This window comes from Ursus arctos, unplaced genomic scaffold (genome assembly GCF_023065955.2).
Source record: "Ursus arctos isolate Adak ecotype North America unplaced genomic scaffold, UrsArc2.0 scaffold_27, whole genome shotgun sequence".
Lineage (NCBI taxonomy): Eukaryota > Metazoa > Chordata > Mammalia > Carnivora > Ursidae > Ursus > Ursus arctos.
In genome coordinates this window covers 26,298,572-26,321,828 of record NW_026622952.1, presented here as the reverse complement: position 1 = coordinate 26,321,828, position 23,257 = coordinate 26,298,572, and the positions used below count along the sequence as shown (strand labels likewise).

The 23,257-nt window shown below is 45.7% G+C and overlaps 1 protein-coding gene across 1 annotated transcript in view; it reads left to right on the top strand.

Annotated features, from left to right (window-relative positions):
• Positions 1–2,116: 2,116 nt before the first annotated feature.
• Positions 2,117–23,257, top strand: part of ARHGEF10 (Rho guanine nucleotide exchange factor 10) — a 144,907-nt gene continuing 123,766 nt past the window's right edge. Inside the window, exon 1 of the mRNA XM_057303400.1 lies at positions 2,117–2,185. The gene's annotated coding sequence lies outside the window, so the exon portion shown is untranslated. The remainder of the gene's footprint in view (positions 2,186–23,257) is intronic.

The following is a 23,257-nucleotide window of genomic DNA, read 5'->3' as shown; positions in this document are numbered from 1 at the left end:
ATGGATAAAGAAGATGTGGTATATATATATACAATGGAATATTAGCCACCAGAAGGAATGCAGTCTTCCCATTTGCAAGGACATGGATGGAACTAGAGGTATTATGCTAAGCAAAATAAGACAGAGAAAGACAATTATCATATGGTTTCACTCATATGGAATTTAAGAAATAAAACAGATAAACATAAGGGAAGGGAAAGAAAAATAAAACAAGACTAAGCCAGAGAGGGAGACAAACCATAAGAGACTCTTAATCTCAGAAACAAACTGAGGGTTGCTGGAGGGGAAGGAGGTGGGGGGATGGGGTAACCGGGTGATGGGCATTAAGGAGGCCACGTGATGTATTGAGCACTGGGTGTTACATAAGACTGAAGAATCACTGACCTCTACCTCTGAAACCAGTAATACATTATACGTTACATAATTGATTTTAAATAAAATTTTTAAAAATTGTACTATCAGGGAAAGGAAATCTTGTGTCGCAGTCGCTAATAATAAAGCTAATCCCAGGAACATTTTTTTTTTAAGATTTTATTTATTTATTCGACAGAGATAGAGACAGCCAGCGAGAGAGGGAACACAAGCAGGGGGAGTGGGAGAGGAAGAAGCAGGCTCCCAGCGGAGGAGCCCGATGTGGGGCTCGATCCCATAATGCCAGGATCACGCCCTGAGCCGAAGGCAGATGCTTAACCGCTGTGCCCCCCAGGCGCCCCCCAGGAACATTTTCTTTCACATGGAAATCCCGGGACAGAAGTGATAGTCTGGCCCCTTCACTACGAAAGGCTGGCACGTGGAGGGCGAGCGCGGGCGCGGGCAGACTGCTGGCGCAGACCCAGACCCCACACCGGCCGTGCGGCACTGGGCCGTGGACGTACTCACTCTGGGCTTGTGTTCTTCCTCTGTAAACTGCGGGTGATTCTAATAGTCATTTTTGTTTCCAAGCAGGCTTCACGCTCAGCCTGTGAGCCGATGCGGGGCTCGATCTCATGACCCTGAGACCATGACCGGAGCTGAAACCAAGAGTTGGACGCTTAACCAACCGAGTCCCCCACGCACCCCCAGATTAGTCCTTTTAGCAGCATGTAGCAGGCTCCACAGGACTAAGACATGTTTCCAGCAACTTGCAATTCCTTCGGAAATTCCTGTCATGAAGCATTAGGCCCTGAGGCAGATGGCTGCAGGTGTGGGAGAGCCCGGCAGGCTGCAGTCCCCTCCCGGGGCCACCTGCCGGACGGAGCAGAGTGTGCAGCCCCAGCCTTCCCTGCGCATCACCAGCCCGGGGACTAGTAGAACGCTCCTGCCTGGGCCACTCTGTGTCCAAGCTGCCCACGTTGTATCAATAGCTTTTCTATTTTCTGAAAACAATAGGTATGGCTCACTGCACCCGCTCTTGCCGGACATCACACGGGCTCTTTGTAGTGTTCTCCCTTTTAAACTTCTAAGCTGTGCTGTAGATATTATTAGTCACATTTTCCAGATGGTTAGACCAGAGCTCACACTATATAAGTCACACAGGATTTTTTTTTTTTTTTTTTTTTTTTTTTTGAGAGGAGGTTGGCAGGGGCGGGGGGAGAGAAAGAGCCCAACACTAGGCTTGATCTCACGACCCTGGGATCACCTGAGCCGAAACCAAGAGTTAGATGCTTCACTGACTGAGCCATCCAGACACCCCAGTCACACAGGATTTTAAAGTATCAGAACCCAAAGGAGGATCCCCAAATGGACTCCAGATCCCTTGTTTATTCTATACACGGTACTGTCATCCCTCGAGAATCGTTGGCGGCTGCCATTTAGACACACGTTCAAATAAATCACGATTGTAAATTTCCATGAAAAAGTTAAGAATGAGAAAAATAGTTTTGTCACTCTAGCTTGATTTCTTTGGGGTACCATTTTAATTCCAGCTGTTTCAGAGGGCTTTTGGATATCGCTTTTTACTGCAATCCTATTTTAAATACATCTTATGTAAAACCTGAAAAAACTCTAAATCTATCAGGTAATCATTTTATGCTAAGATAAGCTTATCATTGAAAAAATTATAAAACCATTTTAAGGCTAAAAAGCCACTCCGTATGTATTTTACCCTAAGCCTAGAACCGTGTGAATTTTTTTCTTTCCTCACAGAAACACAGGAAGTAGAAGACAGCCAGGTTAATTCCTTAAGTTCTGAGGATCCAACGAACAGGTACGTTTATTAATTTTCCACACGTGCTCTGAGTTCACGACCCTTCCCTGAGATGTGGAGTGCAGTGGTGCGAGGTGCTGCCCCGCCCGCCCTCGGTGCTGTGAGGTGGTCAACAGACCAGGCCTGGCCCCAGCCCGAGACCCGCCCCTCCCAGGTCCTGGGCAGCTCTGTCTTCTGTACCGTCGTGGGTTCTCCGGAATACGAGGACTCTGCAAGGTGTTCGTGTTCTGTGGAAAGACAGGCCATCTGAATGCACAGGCAGGTAGACCAGGAGGGCGCGGCGCTCCTCAGTCTCTGTTTTGGAGATGCTGAGTGTGTCTTACCGTTGCAAAGGTTTTCAGAACCCTGTGGTGGGGAGAATAGTTTTAATTGGTTTTAATTTTTTAAATTAAGTTTTTTATTTTAATTCCAGTTAACATACGGTGTACTATTTCAGGTGTGCAATAGAGTGATTCATCACTTACATACAGTACCCCTGCTCATCAGGACAAGCGCCCTCCTTCATCCCCTTCACCTATCCCCCATCCCCCATCCCCCGGTCCCCCACCCACCTCCCCCCTGATGACCATCAGTTTGTTCTCTATGGTTAAGAGTCTGTTTCTTGGTTTGCCTATTTCTTCTATTCTCCCCCCCCCCCGGTCTTCTATTTTGTTTCTGAAATTCCACATATGATGAAATCATATGGTATCTGTCTTTCTCTGATTTCGCTTAGCGTCATACTCTCCATCCGCGTCATTGCAAATGTCGCATTGCATATTCTTTCCTGCTTTGTGAAAGATTCATTGACCATATAAACGTGGGTTTATTTCCGGTCTTTCCACTATATTCCATTCATCTGTGTGACTATTTCTGTGCCAAATACTGTTTTGATCACTACGGCTGCGTAGTGTATTTTGAAATCTGGGTTTGGGGATACCACCAGCTTTATTTTTCATTTTCAAGGTGGCTTTGGCGATTCGGGGTCTTTCGTGGTTCCATACAAATTTTAGGATTGTTTGTTCCAGCTCTGTGAAAAATGCCCTTGGTATTTTGATAGGGATCGCATTTAATATGTAGATTGCCTTGGGTAGTGTAGACATTTTCACAATATTTGTTCTTCCAACCCATGAGCATGGAATGTCTTCCCACCCTCAAGATCACAAATCAGGGTTTTATAGTTTTTAGAGTACAGGTCTTTTATCTCCTTGCTTAAGTTATTCCTAGGTAGTATTTTTGGTGCAGTTATAAGTGGGTTTGCTTTCTTAATTTTTCTTTCTGTTGCTTCATTATTACTCTATAAAAATGGCACCGATTTCTGTACATTGATTTTCGTATCCCTCAACCTTACTGAATTCATCTGACAGTTTAATAGTTTTTTGGTGGAGTCTTTAAGGTTTTCTATGTAGAGTATCATGTCCTCTGCAAATAGTGAAAATTGTACTTACTCCTTGCTGATTTGGGTGCTTTGTATTTCCTCTAAGTTTGTGTCAGGTCAGGTTCCTCTCCCCAAGGTTCTCCTGCTACTGTTCTTTCCGCTTCTTTCCATTGCTTTTAGAGCTGGCTCCTCAATGCTCACCATAATGAATATAGTTGCCACCTGTCCTGTTACAAGGTTGTGTTGGCTAATGTCGTACTTTACATCCCTGTGACTTAGTACAACGCCCGTGCCCCTCCCCTCTGGTGACCACCAGTTTCTTCTCTGTGTCTATGAGTCTTTGTTTTGCTTTATTTTTGTGGAGATTCTTTGTATAAATTACATTGCTTTTAGAGCTGGCTCCTCAATGCTCACCATAATGAATATAGTTGCCACCTGTCCTGTTACAAGGTTGTGTTGGCTAATGTCGTACTTTACATCCCTGTGACTTAGTACAACGCCCGTGCCCCTCCCCTCTGGTGACCACCAGTTTCTTCTCTGTGTCTATGAGTCTTTGTTTTGCTTTATTTTTGTGGAGATTCTTTGTATAAATTACACAGTATTTCTTTTGTGTCTTATTTCATGTAGCATAATACCCTTTAAGTCCACCCACAAAAAGCGAGGGCTTTCCTTCTTATGGCTTAGTAATAGTCCATGGTATATATGGACCACATCTTCTTTCATTTTGTTAACTGATTGATTTGTAAATATTGAACAATCTTTGTATTCCTGGAATAAATCCTGCTTGAACCTGGTGTACATTCCTTTTGATGTATTGTTGAATTCAGCTACCTCAGACCTTGTTGAGGATTTTTGCATCTCTGTTCATGAGGGGTATTAGCCTCAAGTTTTCTAATAGAGCCTTTTTATGGTTTTGGGATTGGGATAATGCTGATATTGTAGAGGGATTTGGAATCATTCCTTCCTCTACAATTTTTGGAACAGTTTGAAAAGGATAAGTATTAGCTCCTCCTTAAGTATTTGGTAGTATTCATGTGTGAAGCTGTCTGGTTCTGGACTTGAAATTTGGGGAGGGTTTTGTGGTTTTTTTTGAAGTTTTTGGGTTTTTTGTGTGTTTGTTTTTATTTTTTATTTTTTTAAATTTTTTATTATGTTATGTTAGTCACCATACAGTACATCCTTAGTTTTTGATGTAGTGTTTCATGATTCATTAGTTGCGTATAACACCCAGTGCTCCATGCAATACGTGCCCTCCTTAATACCCATCACCGGGCTAGCCCACCCCCCACCCCCTCCCCTCTAAAACCCTCAGTTTGTTTCCCAGAGTCCATAGTCTCTCATGGTTCATTCCCCCTTCTGTTTACCCCACTTCATTCTTCCCTTCCTTCTCCTACTGATCTCCCTGCTATTCTTAATGTTCCATAAATGAGTGAAACCATATGATAATTGCCTTTCTCTGCTTAACTTATTTCACTTAGCATAATCTCCTCCAGTCCCATCCATGTTACTGCAAATGTTGGGTAATCGTTCTTTCTGATGGCTGAGTAATATTCCATTGTATATATGGACCGCAGCTTCTTTATCCATTCGTCTGTTGAAGGGCATCTCGGCTCCTTCCACAGTTTGGCTATTGTGGACAATGCTGCTATGAACGTTGGGGTGCATATGGCCCTTCTCTTCACTATGTCTGTATCTTTGGGGTAAATACCCAGTAGTGCAATGGCTGGGTCATAGGGTAGCTCTATGTTTAACTTTTTGAGGGACCTCCACACTGTTTTCCAAAGCGGCTGTACCAACTTGCATTCCCACCAACAGTGTAAAAGGGATCCCCTTTCTCCACATCCTCACCAACATTTGTTGTTTCTTGCCTTGTCCATTTTTGCCATTCTAACTGGCGTAAGGTGGTATCTCAGTGTGGTTTTGATTTGAATTTCCCTGATGGCTAATGATTTTGAATTTTTTCATGTGTCTGTTAGCCATTTGTATGTCTTCATTGGAAAAGTGTCTGTTCATATCTTCTGCCCATCTTTTGATTTGATTATTTGTTTCTCATGTATTGAGTTTGAGAAGTTCTTTATAGATCTTGAATACTAGTCTTTTATCTATAGTGTCATTTGCAAATATCTTCTCCCATTTTGCGGGTTGCCTCTTTGTTTTGATGACTGTTTCCTTGGCTGTGCAGAAGCTTTTTATCTTGATGAAGTCCCACAAGTTCATTTTTTCTTTTGTTTCTCTTGCCTTTGGAGATGTGTCATGAAAGAAGTTGCTGTGGCCGATGTCAAAGAGGTTACAGCCTATGTCCTCCCCAAGATTTTGATGGATTCCTGTCTCACATCAAGGTCTTTCATCCATTTGGAGTTTATCTTTGTGTATGGTGTGAGAGAGTGGTCAAGTTTCATTCTTTTGCGTATACCTGTCCAACTTTCCCAGCACCATTTATTGAAGAGACTGTCTTTTTTCCACTGGATGTTTTTTCCTGCTTTGTCAAAGATTAGTTGCCCAAAGAGCCGAGGGTCCATTTCTGGGTTCTCTATTCTGTTCCATTGGTCTGTGTGTCTGTTTTTGTGCCAGTACCATGCTGTCTTGGTGATCACAGCTTTGTAGTATAACTTGAAATCAGGCAACGTGATGCCCCCAGCTTTGTTTTTCTTTTTCAACAGTTCCTTAGTGATTCAGGGTCTTTTCTAATTCCACACAAATTTTAGAATTGTTTATTCCAGCTCTTTGAAAAATGTCATTGGTATTTTGATCGGGATGGCATTGAAAGTGTAGATTGCTCTGGGTAGCATAGACATTTTAACTATGTTTATTCTTCCAATCCTTGAGCATGGAATGTTTTTCCATTTCTTTGTGTCTTCGTTGATTTCTTTCATAAGTGTTCTATAGTTTTCAGAGTACAGATCTTTTACCTCTTTGGCTAGGTTTATTCCTAGATACCTTACTGTTTTTGGTACAATTGTAGATGGGATCAATTCCTTGATTTCTCTCTCTGCTACTTCGTTATAGGCGTATAGAAATGCAACAGATTTCTGTAGATTTTGTATCCTGTGAATTTACTGAATTCAGCTATCAGTTCTAGCAATTTTTTTTTCTTCAAGAAGTCCCTTTAACATTTCTTGTAAGTCTGTTTTAATGATGAACTCTAACTTTCGTTTGTTGGGCAAACTCTCTCTTCTGCAATTCTGGATGACACCCCTGCTGGTATACTTGCTTACAGGTCTTTTTCTTTCAGCACTGTGAACAGATTGTGCCATTTCTCTTCTGGCCTGAAAAGTTTCGTTAAAAATGTTTTTAAATTTATTTGAGAGAGAGAGCACACACAAGTGGGGGAAGGGGCAGAAAGAGAGGGAGAAGCAGGCTCCCTGTGGAGCAGGGAGCCCAATGTGGGGCTTGATCCCAGAACCCTGGGATCATGACTCGAGCCAAAGGCAGACACGCAACCGACTGAGCCACCCAGGTGCCCCTGTGACCTATAAAGTTTCTGCTGAAGAGTCACTGATAGCCTTCTGGGGTTTTCCGTGTATTTCACTGTATCCCTTTCTCTTGGTCCTCACCTTTCAGTTTTACATTTTAATGATTACATGTCATTGTGTGGACTTCTGGGTTCATTTTTGTTTGCAGCTCTCTGTGCTTCCTAAACCTGGATGTCTGTTTCCTTTCCTGCAAAAGGGATGTTTCCTGTCCCGTATTTCTCTGTCTTCTTCTGGGATCCCCATAATGTGAACGTTGTGCGTGATGTTGTCCCTTTAAGTCTGTTAACATTTCCTCATTTTCATTTTTTATTTTGCTGTGTATCTTGTTTGATTTCCATCACCCTGTCGTCCATACTGCTGATCTGTTCTCTGCATCCTCTAATCTAGTATTGATTCCCTCTTGTGCATTTTCCAGTGAGTTAGTATGTTCCTTAGCTCTTTTAAAGTTTCTGTCTCTTCGTTGAAAATCTGAGTTCATCTACTCTTCTCTCTCTTCCAGTAAGTGTCTTATCATTGCTACTTTGCACTCTGTCAGGTAGTTTGCTCGTCTGTATTTTGTTTCGTTCGTTTGGAATATATTCCTCTCTCTCTTCATTGTGTCTTACTCTGTCTGCTTCCATGTCTTACGTAGGAGAGCTGTACCTCCTGGTCTTGAAAGTAGTGGCCTCAGGTAGAAGGTGTCCTGTGGGGCCAACTAGTATACCCCCCCCCCCGATCACCAGAACCAGGTTTTTAGGGTGTCATCTGTTGTGACAGGTCTGGCTGGGACTGCTGCAGGTGCAGGGCTGGCTGTGGCTGGCTGAGATGAGCCACTGGCTGCTCTAGTGGGTGTTGCTGCCTTCCCCTCTCCTCAGCAAGAGTCTTTTTCTGGTGGTGCTGACCACAAGGTGGTGCAAGTCCACAAGGAAATGCTGGGGTAGGAGCGCCGTGTTAGCACAGTGATGGACAGTGTTGGAACTGGCTCACACCAGCATCCAGCCAGACTGAAGGCAAGGAAATGGTGACCCCTCCAGTACTTCCACTGACAGAGACAGCTCATGCAGATCCCTGTCCCTCGTCTACACACAGTATAATAAGTCTATGAATTTCCCTGCTTCTGTGCTGGGTCTCACTGATATGGCATGCTGACCCTTTAAGGGTGGAAACTCAGGTTCGTACAGCCCTTGGCCTCTCCCAGAGTTATGTCCCTTTGATTCTCAAAGGCAGACTTTATGGGGGTCTCATCTCCACAGTGTGGGTCCCCAGGGCCAGGGGTGCTAGTGTGGGGCTTGATGCCCTCACTCCTCAGGGAAGACCTCCCACATCTCTTGCCCTCTGGCCCTTCTCACTGTGTCTTCACTTCATCTTCAGCTGTGAAGATCTGTCCTGCTCATCCTCTGGTCACTTTCTGGATGGGTTGCTCAGTGTGCAGTTACTGCCTCGAGGTGCCCACGGGAAGAGGGGAGCTCAGGATCCTCCCGTTCTCCACGTCCCCAGTTCTCTTAGTGAGTCTGCTCTCGGTAAGTCATTAACAAAGGCTTTTCTCTACCGTTAATGCCTTTATCTGTCTTTTGGTTGCTCAAAGAACTTAGGCTTTTACATTTATTCGTCTGCAAAGTCTTTGTCAGGTTGGTTAAATGGTTAATTCAAGATCATAGGTCACTGTGAAACAGTACTATTTGACCAAGTGTTTTAAAATTGGGGGTATTTTGGACTAACATGCCCCACATCAAATCATAGATGAAGGCTTTTTGATCTTGAACCAATTAAAAAATATTCATAAAGATTCCTGAAATATCTCAAAGGATTTGACCTCTTTCCTTATAAAAGGGAAATGTTAAACTAAGGAGGCTGATTTGAACTCTTCTTAGATGTTTATGTGGATATATGTTAATACAAGTGACCCGGAAATTGTATGAATTCCCTCTCTAGGAACATGTCTAGATACGTCCGAAAACAGTGGTAACACATGTAATTCCAGTTACTCTCTCAAAGTGTGTCACAAAAATAAGCAAATTTCCTTATCAATTGCATTATAATGAACTCTACTCAGACCTTTAACATGCCATTAAAGATTTCTATCATATACAGACATTTATTCTTTTACTCAGATGCTTTTACAAAAGTGTTCCTACAGAAATGCTTCCTCTTCAAGGGGATTCATGGGATAAGCTCCAAAACACAGGCTTCTAATAACTTTAAGATCATAAAACTAAACTGGGTGAAAATTTCCAGAGCTAATGGAAAAACTGAAGAGGATAATTTTGATGAGTCTTTGAAATAGAGCTGAGTGTTTTATATTTTGTTTTCCAAATATAAGGAAACCTTTCCTCTTAAGGTAACTATGACTTAGAGCAATTCATAAAATTATACCTTTGAAAGCAGAATTAAAACATTTTTTCCTCCATAACTGACCCTCCAGAATTCAGAAACTCATTGAACTTTTTCTTTTTTTTTTAGATTTTATTTATTTATTTGACGGGAGACAGCCAGCAAAAGAGGGAGCACAAGCAGGGGGAGGGGGAGAGGAAGAGGCAGGCTCCCAGCGGAGGAGCCTGATGTGGGGCTCGATCCCAGAATGCCAGGATCACACCCTGAGCCGAAGGCTGACACTTAACAACTGAGCCACCCAGGCGCCCCTCATTAAACTTAGGTAAATAAATATATTTAGCCATAAAAATAAGAACACTAGCAATCTGTTCTCCTAACAGGACACATTTGGCAATGTTGGTCATATTAACATTGGTCGTACTGGAACGTCCTATTTGAGAGACCTGCATACACTCAGATGTGACCAGACTGCTTTAAAGTACTAAGGTTGGGGCGCCTGGGTGGCTCAGTTGTTAAGCGTCTGCCTTTGGCTCAGGGCGTGATCCCGGCATTCTGGGATCGAGCCCCACATCAGGCTCCTCCGCTGGGAGCCTGCTTCTTCCTCTCCCACTCCCCCTGCGTGTGTTCCCTCTCTCGCTGGCTGTCTCTCTCTCTGTCAAATAAATAAATAAAATCTTTAAAAAATAAATAAATAAATAAAGTACTAAGGTTGACTTTGTGAAGCCAATAAAGCCCCTTGGAAATATCAGCCTGGTACCTTACTTACAGGGATGCCAACAACCTTACCAGGTGAGTAAGGAAGGTCATGTCCTGGCAGGTGCAGGAACCTCAGGATATTTGGGGCACCTCAAGAAGATAGGAATTCACACAAATCTATGGATATTGCAGGTGAAGCCTGATAGCAAACGTGTCCCTTGGCTTCTGGCCTCAAATGTGGCTAGAAATTCAATCTGAGATTCCTTGTGAAAAGTTACAGCAAACTAGACTAGAGATTAGCCATATGGAATATTTTTATTCTTGCTGCACTTACATCTAGTTTCATCAAAATGGACTTACAAAACTGGGAAAACAAATTGTTATTATGATAACTTTCATAGAAATGGGCCAGTTGTAGAGAGACGTTGTTTCCTTTTTTATCTATAAACTGGACTGCTTGTTGAGTTGCCCTAGTCTCTCTTCCAGTACCTGGCTCCAGTCCTCTAAACTAGCATTTCCAATTTTTCTCCGACGTTCTGACTCAAAGCCACTGAGACCTACAAATGTTCTTTCCCTAAAGCCATGCGAGCCAGAGAAGGAGAATCCGAAGTGGAGTCTTAAGACAGGACAGAATTGCTGTGATCTTATAATGAAACCTTGATGGATAAGGAGTTGCTTCTTGTGGATGAACAAAAGAAAATGTTTTCTTGAGGTGGAATCTATTCCTGGTGAGGATGCTGTGAAGATTGTTGGAATGATGACAAAGGATTTAGAGCATTAGATAAGCTTAAGCTGCTAAAGCAGCAGCTGGGTTTGGAAGGATTGACTCCACTTTGAAAGAAGTTCTACTGTGGGTAATAAGTATAATCAAACAGCACTGGGTTTTCTATGCAACTGACGAATCGTCGAACACTACATAGAAAACTAATGATGTACTATATATGCTGGCAAACTGAACATAATAATACAAAAAGAAAAAATATACTATAAAAAAACATGAATAGCATCATGCGCTACAAACGTCAATGTCCGCTTGATGTAAGTGCCAGAGTCGCCCTAACCTCCAGCAGCCACCACGCTGATCGTCAGCAGCCACCAACGCTGAAACAAGACCCCCACCAGCAAAGCTCCAATGATGGTAAACACTTCAGCAATACCGTGTTTTTAAATGAAGGCCTCTAGCTTGCTCTTTTGGACATAACGCTATTGTACATTTCAGGCTACAGTACAGTGTAAATATTTATATGCACAAAACCGAAAAAAATCATTTTGCTTGCTTTGTTGCAATGCTCTAGAACCAAGCCCCCCACATCCCCGGGGTCTGACTATATTACTACACCCTAGAAATATTTTGGATGGAGTGCTGCGTAGGTTGGCACAGTGACAAAACAAGCCGATGACAAGGTTAAGAAACCAATTCACAAACTGGGTTCTTACAACTATTTTTCATCTTCCATCTTCAGTTTAAAAATTTAACATATTGAGGGGTGCCTGGGTGGCACAGTCATTAAGCGTCTGCCTTCAGCTAAGGTCGTGATCCTGGTGTTCTGGGATCGAGCCCCACATCAGGCTCCTCTGCTAGGAGCCTGCTTCTTCCTCTCCCACTCCCCCTGCTTGTGTTCCCTCTCTCTGGCCGTCTCTACCTCTGTCAAGTGAATAAATAAAATCTTTAAAAAAAAAATTTAACATATTGGATAAGAAAATTCAAACCTTTTCAGAGTTGATTCCCATTGAAAATGGTACTCAAAGTTTAGTAAACAAAGGTTATAGGAAATTGTGATGTGGCGTATGTCATAAACAAGAATTGTAGAAAAATGTTTCTCAGTGTAATGAGGTTCATTTCTAGAATGTGCTTCAGAAACCATAGGTGGCCAAGGGCTGCGTGTGGAATCCAGTTATCAGAGCATTAGACATTTCCATCTTCATATCTGCAATTGTTTTATAATCGTTGTATTGCCATTAGCATAAGATGTGTAATGGTGTGTGCCAGAGAAGTGACTCTATGTTTTGCTTAATATTTTAACTAATGACTAAAAAGATAATGAGCAGAATTTCATTATAAAATGCATTTTGAACAATCTGAATTATCTCATGTTGCAAGAACCCGTAGCACTGGAGGAACGAACAGGCAGAGGTCAGACGTGGAGACGGTAAGCAGCGTTAGGTTCATGTGAAGCCCACACGCTCCATGGAGAGACGGCAGACACTCCAGATCACGAATAGTTAAAGGGTTTGAGGGGACGTCATGGTAAACCTCAATTTTACTGAAGGACCCATCCCCACTGATAAAAAAGGTTTTAGCACAGATCACCACCTGCAGATCAGGGCTCCCAATGGAGGCTCCTGCCTGCGGTCCAGGGCTCCTCGAGGGCATCACACACCAAGGACAAATTGACACAAGGGTGCTCGGTTCTTTTTGGCGAGTCAGAAGGACCACAAACCAGTACTTCCCGTGACAAAGTCTATTTTGGAGAATAAAATATAATAGTCGAAGAAATCCTGACAACCACTCCTCGTGCTTGAAGAATGACGGCATTTCCATTCTCCCAGTGGGCCCTCAGTGAGACCAGGGATAGACAGTCAGACAAGCCACTTATTTCTTATTAACTGATCTACTCACATGAAAAATAACCTAATTTTTTTTTTTTTTACTGAATTCAGTCAAGGTAACTCATATTGGTAGACACATTCTAACACAATACCAGGAAAAACTTGTCTATAATCCTGGTTTTTAACCCAAAAAAAAATGTTTTAAATTAGGCATTCATTGACCTAGGGTAGGGTAACATCCACTGTGAATTTACGGTGGGCTGAGCCGGTAGGTTGCTCTGGGGGTAGCCTGTGCACCTCTGCTTTGGAGAAACACCACCTCTTACCCAGTCGTGCACCTGTGTGGACGGAAGTTGGCTCTGCGTGGCACTGACAGGCCTGAGGACTCCACCTTGGGGGCAGCTCAGGAGTTACCTCTCCCGGGGTCACCCCTGAAGGCACAAGTCCCAGTCAGCAGCTCCCTACTGTTCAGGGAAGGGGGGATGCTGTTCCCAGGCCTCCCTGGGGCTAGAACTCCCTTCTCCCAGGGGACCGCTCCCTCCCACAAGAGAAATGGGGCTTCCCCAGGCCTCAGCAGACCCAGGAACAAATTCGGAAAATCAAGAGATGAACAAGGTTCCATTCCAAGATAGCAATGTAGGAAGACCCTGAGCTCACCTCCTCCACGGACACACCAAGTCTACACGGATGTTTCCAGAAATGCCTCCTGAAGAACCGAGAGCTTCTGTACACAGAGATCACAGAGAATGGAGAGACGGAGAGATGGTAATAAAGGGAACCCTGCCCCCACCCCTGTGCTGTGCACTGCAGGGGGAGGGGTGGAACTGGAGACTGTGAACAGATTCATCTGCCGTGGGGCATGCACGCACACACACACACACCATACCACACCACACACACACACACACACACACACACACACGCCATGGTTTAAAAGAGCAACTAGTATATAAAGGATCCAGAGTTAGAACTCCACAAAAGGGGGTAATTGCTGGAATTCTCTCTGGGGCAGAGGGCCTGGCGAGGGCCACAGTTTACATTAAGCCTCCACTTTGGTAGAATAGGCAGGAGCAGAGCCTAGGACCCTAGTCAGCCTCCTGCCCCACTGAGCCCAGTTCCCCTTGCCCACACCAGCCCACGCCATCCCACCGAGGTGGCCCCAGCATGGTTCACACTGGTCAGCCCTCACTACAGCTGCAGTCACTGGGCCAAGGTCACACAGGCAGAAAGCACCTCAGAACACTCCAGGCCCCTGCCACTTAGACTACAGATGACTTGCTAGGATGTGCCCAATTCAGAGCATTCCTGGGCCGCCTGGCTCACACCTGCATTGGCTCTAGCGGGCCTACCTGGATGCCCCATGGCCCACCTTGGCTCCACCTGCCCTGGCCAGGGTGACCTCTGTGTGCAGAGCTCAAGGACCACCGTGGTGCAAACCCACCTCAGCTTTCACCGTCCTTCCAGAACACCCTCTCTGTGGAGATCCCCAGGATTCCCCAGTTCTTTCCCACTTGAACTGTGGCTGTCCTGCAAAGGTGCCACTTTGTGGTGAACTCCAGGACTGCCCCGGCCATGCCCACTTCAGTTCAAGCCATGCCACCAGGATAGCCCCAGCACAGAGTTCCCAGAACCACCAGCTCATACCAGCCACGTCTCCAGCCAGCCAGCCAAAGTCACCAGACACACACAGTCTACCCAGTGATCATGCACAAGACCGTTCCTTTAAGTTTAGAAGTAGCTGTTCCTCCGAATTCGTAGAAACAATCACAGAAAGTCATGTAAAATGAGGAGACAGAGGAATATGCTCCAAACTTAAGCACAAACTTCAGAAAAAACCACATCAAATGGAGATCAGCAATGTGCCTGAGAAAGAGTTTAATGCAGTTATCATAAAGATGTTCACAGGAGAAAGAGGGGAAGAACTCGGGGAAAATTTCAACCAAGAGAAAATACAATAAATAACCAATCAGAATTGAAAAATATAATAACTGAAATGAAAAATACACTAGAGGGACTGCACAGATGACAGGAGGCAGAAGAATGGATTAGCCATCAGGAAGACACGGGTATGGAAAGCATACACGCTGAACATCAAAAAGAAAACTAATTAAAAAGGAGAATAGGTTAAGAGAGCTCTTGGAGGACATCAGACAAATATTTAGATTATAGGGGTTCCAGAAGGAGGAGACTGAGAGAAAAAGGGGCACAAAATCTATCTGAAGAAATAAAAACAGAAAAATTCCCTAAGCTGGGGAAAGAAACGGACATCCAGGTTCAGGAAGGGCAGGGTTCCAAAAAATGTGGATCCGGAGCGTGGGAAGACGCAGAGTAGGAGGGTGCTAAGCTCACCCCATCCCATGTCCACGGCTAGAAATCACTCACATCGGAGTAAAGACACTGCAGAGCATCTGAAGACGGGCAGAACCAACGCCACGAGGAAATGTAGAGAAGTCACAGCGGAGAGGTTAGGAAGGGCGACAGCGCGGCGGGGAGCTGCCCACGAGAGGTAGGGGCTGCAGGTGTGGAGACCGGAAAGCACCAGGGAGCCCACGCAGGTAAGTTCCCAAAGTGCCTGGCCTTTAAAACCAGAGGGGCTGACTTCTGATTTAGGATAACCGGCAGGAATTGGAGCCCGGAGCTTTAAAAAAAAGTCCGCTGACTCAGCGCTGCATGAGCCCCGAGGGTGTGATAGCTCGGTCCCCACCCTTAAAGAGACCTCAGAGAGGCAACAGAGACAATTTGCACAACGCCTGGGCAAACAGCAGGGAGACCTGTTTATCCTGGATGTCAGAGCCTGTTAGGGGACTTCTCTGGGAACAAGAGAATGCAGGTGCCATTCCCCCCCTCCAAGCCAAGCATAAACATAGCCACCAGAGGGAGGTGGCTCTGCATAGACACTTGTTACCTAACCTGCTAGCGGTGCCCCTGCCCCCGTGTTCTCCTGAGGACTCACCCACTCCAAGCCTGCAAGCCTTGGCTCTGGGCTCGGGCAAATTTCCTTAAGGCTGCGCGAGCCGCACCCCGCTGCTGCGTGTGCAGCCAAGCTCCTGGCGGCCTCTGCGTCTCAGGGGATCAGGCCTCGACTAGCGGCTCAGCACAAGTTTTGCTAACACCTCGCACGTCCCTGCGCAGCTGACTCTGGCCCCGGCCACCAGCACAGCCGCATGCCGTGCCCCACCTGCTGCCAGGAGTGACAAAGGCCACCCCCCAGCAGCAACCGCTCGGCAGGAGATCCAGCAGAGCACGAGTGGCCTCTGCAAATGTTGCTGACACCCCTGCCCTGCCCGAGCCCTGCTCTTGTCACGCCCCCTCAGAGCTGGCCAGCTGGGTCCCGCTGACATCATCCAGCAAGCAGAGCCGCAGCCTGCAGGGAGTCCGCCCAGACGTCTGGACTGAAAGCAAAAGCAGCTCAGACACACAGAGGAGACCCCCCTGAGTGCCAGGGTCTGGTGAACAGGGGACAGGGGACATGGCACTGCGGGGCCCCCAGGACCTCTTCTTCATAAGGCCACACTTTGAAGAGCAGAAGACAGCTGACTTTCCTAACACACAGAAGCAGACACACAGAGGTGGATAGAATGAAGAGACAGAGAGCTAGGTCCCAAGTGAGAGGTCGGCACAAAATCACAGCAGGAGATCTAAGTGAACCAGGAGTGATCTGTCTCCCTGAGAATTTCCAGCAATGCGCATAAAGGTGCTCACCGGTTTCCGGAAAGGGTGGAGGCCATCGATGAGACCCCTGACAAGGAGACAAGAACGTCGGAAACGAAGAACTCGATAAAGAAATTAAAAATACACTACCTGGCCTAAGTAGGAGGCTACCGGAAGCCGAGGAAGGTGCAGTGGACGGAGGGTAGGGTAACGAACAGCGGTCAGGCAGCGCGGGAGAGACAAATGCTGCATAATGAGAACAGACTCAGATGACCCAGCCACTCCATCAAGCGTTCTGGCATCAGCATCACAGGGATCCCGGAGAGGAGAGAGAGGAAGGGGTGCAGAAGACGTATCTGAACAAATCCCACCTGATCGTGCTGAACGATTTTTTTAATGTAGGTTTTTGCTAATATTTTGTTGAGGAGTTTTGCATCTATGTTTATCAGAGATATTGGTCTGTTTTCTTTTTTGCGGTGTTGCGATCTGGTTTGGGTATGAGGCAACACTGGCCTCACAGAATGAATATGGAAGGTTGCCTTCCTCTTCTATATTTTGGAATAGTTTGGAAAGTGTAGGTATCAACTCTTCTTAAATGTGTGGTGGAATTTACCCATGAAGCCATCTGGTCCTGAACTTTTGTTTTGGGGCAGTTTTTGGTTTTTGTTTTTGTTCCATTTTTTGATTACTGATTCAATGTCATAGCTAGTAATTGATCTATTCAAATTATTTCTTCCTAATTCCGTCCTGGAGGTTATATGTTTTTCGGAATTTATCCATTTTTTCTAGGTCGTCCAATTTGTTGGCGTATAATTTTTTATAATATTCTTTTATAATCCTTTGCATTTATGGGGTGTTGGTTATTATCCCCCCCCTTCATTTCTGTTTTTATTTACTTGTGTCTTTTTTTTTTTTAATGATTCTGGCAAAAGGTTTATAATTTTTGTTGCTCTTTTCAAAGAACCAGCTCTTGGTTTCATTGTTCTATTTTTCTTTTCATCTCTATTTCATTTCTTTCTGTTCTAATTCTTATTATTTCCTTCCTTCTACTGGCTTTGGGCTTTTCCTCTCTAGCTCCTTTATGTGTGAGGTTAGGTTGTTTGAGATTTTTCTTATTTCCTAAGCTTTCTTGCTTCTTTCTGGCACTTACCGCTACAATCTTCCCAGGTAGAACACCTTTTTGCTGCATCCCAAAGATTTTGGACTATCACGTTTTCATTTTCATTTGTCTCCATGTATTTTATATTATCCAATTTGATTTCCTGGTTTACCTTATCATTGTTTAGTAGCACGTTATTGAACCTGCATGTATTTCTGTTCCAGATTTTTTTTCTCATGGTTGATTTCTAGTTCCATACTAATGTGGTCAGAAAAGATGCATTATAGGATTCCTATTTTTTAAATTTGTTTAGACATGTTTTGTGGCCTCATATGTCATCTGTCCTGGACAATGTTCCATATGCTGTTGAAAATAATGAATGTGGATTCTGCCGTTTGGGGATGGAATGTTCCAAATATCTGTTAGGTCCATCTGGTGCAATGTGTCATTCAAAGCCAGTTCCCTTGTTGGTCTTCTCTCTGATCTATATCCATTGATGTAAGTGAGGTATTAATTTTCCCTACTATTATTTTATTACTGCCAATTTCTTCCTTCCTGTCTGTTAATCGATGCTTTATGTATTTGGGTGTTCCCATGGTGGGTGCATAAATATTTATAATTTTCTTATCTTCTTGGACTGCTCTTTATGATTACATAGTGCCCTTGTCTCTTGTTACAGTCTTTGTTTTAAAGTCTATTTTGTCTAAGTATTGCTACCCCAGCTTTCTTTTTGCATCCATTTGCATCACAAATGTTTTCCTATCCCTTCACTTTCAATCTGTGTGTTGTTTTTTTTAAGATTTTATTTATTTATTTGACAGAGAGAGACAGGGAGAGAGGGAACACAAGCAAGGGGAGTGGGAGAGAGAGAAGCAGGCTCCCCACCAAGCAGGGAGCCCAATGCAGGGCTCGATCCCAGGACCCTGGGATCATGACCTGAGCGGAAGGCAGACACTAAACGGCTGAGCCACCCAGGCGCCCCTGTATGTGTTTTTAAGTCTGAAATGAGTCTCCTGTAGCCAGCATATAGACGTGTCTTGATTTTTTTATCCAGTCACCATACATCTTTTGATTGGAATGTTTAGTCCACTTACATTCAAAGTAATTGTCACTAGACATGTATTTATACCCACTTTGTTACTCATTTTACAGTGTTTCTTAAGATTTATTTGAGACAGAAAGAGAGGGAGGGGGAGGGAAGAGACAGGGGGAGAGGGAATCTTAAGCAGATTCCCAGATGCCATTAAGATCATTGTGGACTCCCAGCGGAGTTGCCAAAACAAACAAAAAAATCATTGAGGAGAAAGGGTATATTAACAGGATTTTAATGCAGACAAAAGTATCCCATTCTGGAAAAGAAGTGCTACAAATGACATTTACTTGTAAGGCAGAGAAGCGAGCAGCAGTGTTTAAGGCAGGAAGGGATAGGCCAACTCTACTGTTTTGTGCCAGTGCACTAGGGTTTATGCTGAGGATTGCCGTTATCCACAAAGCTGCTAGCCCCCGAGCCTTGAAGGGAAAAGATAAACACGAGCTGCTAGTCCTTCTGTTTGCACAACAAGAAGGCCCAGACACAAGGACTCTTTCTCCAGATTGGTTCCACCAGTGATTTGTCCTTGAGGTCAGAAGTCCCCTGCAAGTAAAGAACTGTCTTTGAACGTTCTTCTGATATTAATCAATACCCCTGGCCATCAAGATCCCCATGAGTTCAACACCAAAACCATCGAAGTGGTCTACTTGCCCCTCAACACAGCATCTCTAATTCAGCTTCTAGATTGAGGGGTTATAAGGAACTTTAAAGGGTCGTTACACACGGTACTGTATGGAAAGGATGGACAATGCTATGGGAGAGAACCCTGATAGAACATCATGAAGGTCTGGAAGGATGACACCATTGAAGATGCAATCCTTGTTTTAGAAAAAGCCATGAAAACCATCAAGCCCAAACCAAATTCCTATGGGGGGGAAAACTGTTTCCAGATGTTGTGCATGACTTCATAGGATTTATGACAGAGCCAATCAAGGAAATCATGAAAGAGATTATGGATTTGGAAAAAAAAAAAAAGAGGAGGAGGAGGAAGAAGAAAATTGAGGGTGAAGGGTTTTAACATCTGGATCTTGGAGAAATTCAGAGCAAACGGACTCTCTGTATTCACAAGTACCTGCAAAACAACAAGACACATTTGAAACACTGATGATCGGCTAGGACCCTGGTCACAGGATAAACCGTGGTGGACGAAGAATGATTTTTAACTTCCTAACATGTTTTGCCTACTAACTTCCTGCACGGTAGCCTATAATTCTTTCAGAACCAACACGCTGGCGAGGCTCTAAAGAGAACTCCCATCTGTCCAACAGGATGAATCACAGTTATTTTTATTGTATCCAATGAATGACCGTGGCATATCCTTCCCAAGGGTCAATAAATGATACATTTACTTATTTTTCCCTCTAAGATCTATACTCAAGGTGTACATCCTTCAACTCCTTGGGTAACCATGAAGTTGTCCTCAAATATAGTCATAAAACAATGACAGCATTTCTTCAATTTCATCGTGTAGGCACAGGATGGAAGATACTCTGTTAAAAACAGACATAAGAGGGGCGCCTGGGTGGCACAGCGGTTAGGCGTCTGCCTTCGGCTCAGGGCGTGATCCCGGCATTATGGGATCGAGCCCCACATCAGGCTCCTCCGCTATGAGCCTGCTTCTTCCTCTCCCATTCCCCCTGCTTGTGTTCCCTCTCTCGCTGGCTGTCTCTATCTCTGTCGAATAAATAAATAAAATCTTTAAAAAAAAAACAGACATAAGAAATCCCCTAACAATATTAATCGTATTAGAACCCTTTAGTTTCAGAAGTGGTTTGACTCTGGGCATCTGGATTCCAATGTGACCCAAATGTTGCAAAGCATATTTTTGCTTTTAATATTTAATTTGGAATTCCCAATTTCAAAAATGAAGTAAACAGAAATAAGAGCAGCAATAGATTACATTAGGGGCCATATTTATGTCTCCAGGAAGCAATAATGCAAAGTAACCTGAGTTCTATAAAAATAAACCCTTATTAATTCATCTAAATCACCAGCAACCTAAGCCATACAAAAATAGTGGTAAAAGAATACATGTTTATTTCTGTCTCAAGCAGGAGCACTTTGGACAACTGTACTGTAAATGCGAAGTTTCTTGGAAGGAAAGGGAATAAAGGGTTAACAGAATGAAAAGTTGGCTTAGAACACTTATCTGAGAAAACATCTCCGTGGTGAGAAAACTCTCATTTTAAGCACTTCATCACTCTGGATTATTTGAGATGGTATTCCTTTCGCTCACAAAGCTTACCCTATAACCTACAATGATCCTGCAGATGGGCTAGGACAGGTCACTAGAGTAAGTCACCCAAGGTTTACTGACTTCTTCACCAAGAACAGAAGATTTCAGGGGCAGAGGGGCTTACAGACACAAAGTTATCAGTGAGTGTAATCCCACCTTTATGGACCTCCTCACCTGGGACAGGACATTGCCGTGATCTAGAAAAAGGCAGTGTGCTTTAGGACAGGACTTTCTCCCCTGTTTTCGTTCATTAGGTCCCTGCTTCTCCCAGATGTGCTTGAGCAGACCGTATTCCCCACAACCTGCTCATCATGCTGCCAGATGTGGTGCATAAAATATCCCAATTTGTTCTCTTGCAAGCAACGAAAAAGTCCTATCATCTGAAAGGAAATGGTACACACGCTCCACAATCAGTGTCGGAGCCAAGGCTGTGAGTCACCCAGTGCCTGCACAAGACAATTTGGCTACTGGAAAATCCTGATTAATGACTTTTTTTGAACACCGGAGTAACAACCTGACCTGCCAAAAATCACAATTTTTTCATCAATTCACCATGTTTTGCCTTGATTACCTATTACCTTACCCAGAGAATATGAAGGAAGAAAAATGAGAATGGTGTTTAAGGCACATGAACCTCAGACGTCGATGTTGCTTTTCCCAAGTTGTGGGGGAAAGGGCGGGGGTGACGTCCCCGGGAGGTGCTACATGGCCTCCCCAAGCCTGTGCTGAGAGCCTGGGGGTTTTCTAGTCACCAACAGAACTAATTCACCATCTGAAATAAGTACCAGGTCGGCCAGTTCCTATCGCATGCAATGCTCCCCAAGGACACACAGACAGCAAGAGCCCAGGACCCCAGGGAGAGTCCTTGCCTGAAGTCCTCCCCTCAGCTCTCCTGCCTCCGAGGTGACAGACAAAGCCGTGCGCTTTACATTCTGAGCTCCAAAGCCACGCCAGCCCTGCCGGCAGCATTACCACCACTGAGGAAGAACTCGCTACCCATCGCTTCATTTGTAATCAATACAAGACAGCCAACGCTGAGAAGTCACGAATCCCAATTCCAAGCCCCGGCCGGAATCGCCATTCATTTGGCAGAAGAGAACACAGGCGGCTGGAATCACAGCAGCTGAGAAGTGTGCAAGAGTCAAAGGAAGAGAGGCTGCCTCCAGTTTCCCATGCAAATCTCCAGCCACTGGGCATGCTCTCTCCTCTCTCCACCTGTGCCCCCCCTCACACCTCCACGTGCGCCCTCTCCACCTGTGCCCTCTCCCCTCACAGACCTCTCTGCTCTCTCCACCTGCAGACCTCTCCTGCCTCCACTTGGGCCCTATCCCTTCTCCACCTGCACCCTCTCCCCTCTCCAACTGCAGACCCCCTAGACCTCTGAGACACTCCATCTTGTCGTCCCCTCCCCACCTCTCCTAACCCTTTCTCCTAACCGCCCCTCACCCACAGGTCTCCTGTCCAGCTGGCTCCAAGCCTCTGGGCGCAGCATGGGCAAAGAGGGCGGCCAGGTGGGCTGGGGCACCCTCCCCAGCCCGGCCTCACCTGCTAGCGCATGCAGAGCCCGTGCCTGCCGCCCCCACCCCTGGCAGCGCAGGCTGCAGTAATTACATCTTTATTTCTCTGCCATTCTTAGGCGAGCCAAGAACAGCAACAGCCGCTGCCAGGGGAGGCTTGGTTACAAAACCCTGCTCCGGAAACGCAGCGCTTAACCACCATCCCAAAAAAGCCTTGTGATCGCGCTAGGAGGCGGCCACACCCTCCTTGTGCGGCAGCCGCTAGGACCAGGCAGAAGTAGCCCCTCCGCCCTCCCGGACCCATTGCGCGCGCAGCCTGGGCTCCGGGACCCTGGGATCCTCCCCAGTCTGGGTCCACTGCACAGCTGAGGCCACTCCACCCGCGGCTCCTTGCAGCGGCCCGCCGGGGAGAAGCCCAGCGTGGCCCCCTCCACGGCCACTGCGTCCTCCTTGGTCTCTGCCAGCTACCCCAGCTCGCAGGCCAAGCACCAGCCTGTCCCGCCTCCGGGGCGCCAGCTCTATGCCTGCGCCTCCACCAGGGTTAACCTAGGTCGGAGACCCCAGCCATGGTCAGCGACAGGTGCAGCCACAGCAAGGCGCTGGGCCACTTGCGCAGCCTGGGACCCCTGCTCAGGCTGCCCTGGGGTCCTCGTCCGCGCCCCACGCCTCCGCCGCCCCAGCGGTTGGCACCATCCTCAGCGCAGAAATCCTCAGGCGCTCTGAGTTTAGCAGATGCTGCGAGACACGGCGCTGACCAGGTCAGCGGGTCTGCGCGCAAGTTACATTTCCTCCGGGGCCTGCGCACTGGGCGCTGGACCGGGGGTGGGGGGCCTGGAGCACAGGGGGCTGCCGCTGGGGAGGGGCTGGCCTCCGCCAGCGGGATACATCGGTTCTACTGCAGGCGCCACCTGTTGGGACTTTGCCCTCACTTCTTTCAAGTTTGGGTCTGAAAGAGATTAGGGACTTAGGGCACGAGGAAAATCTGGTTTCTGGGAAGATTTTGTTGTAAAGCCACCAAGTCTGGAGGGGGCTTGAACTCTGGTGGGGTGTTGCAGAAGAGAAGGACAGGTTCAAGATGCAGGCTCATCAAGGACAT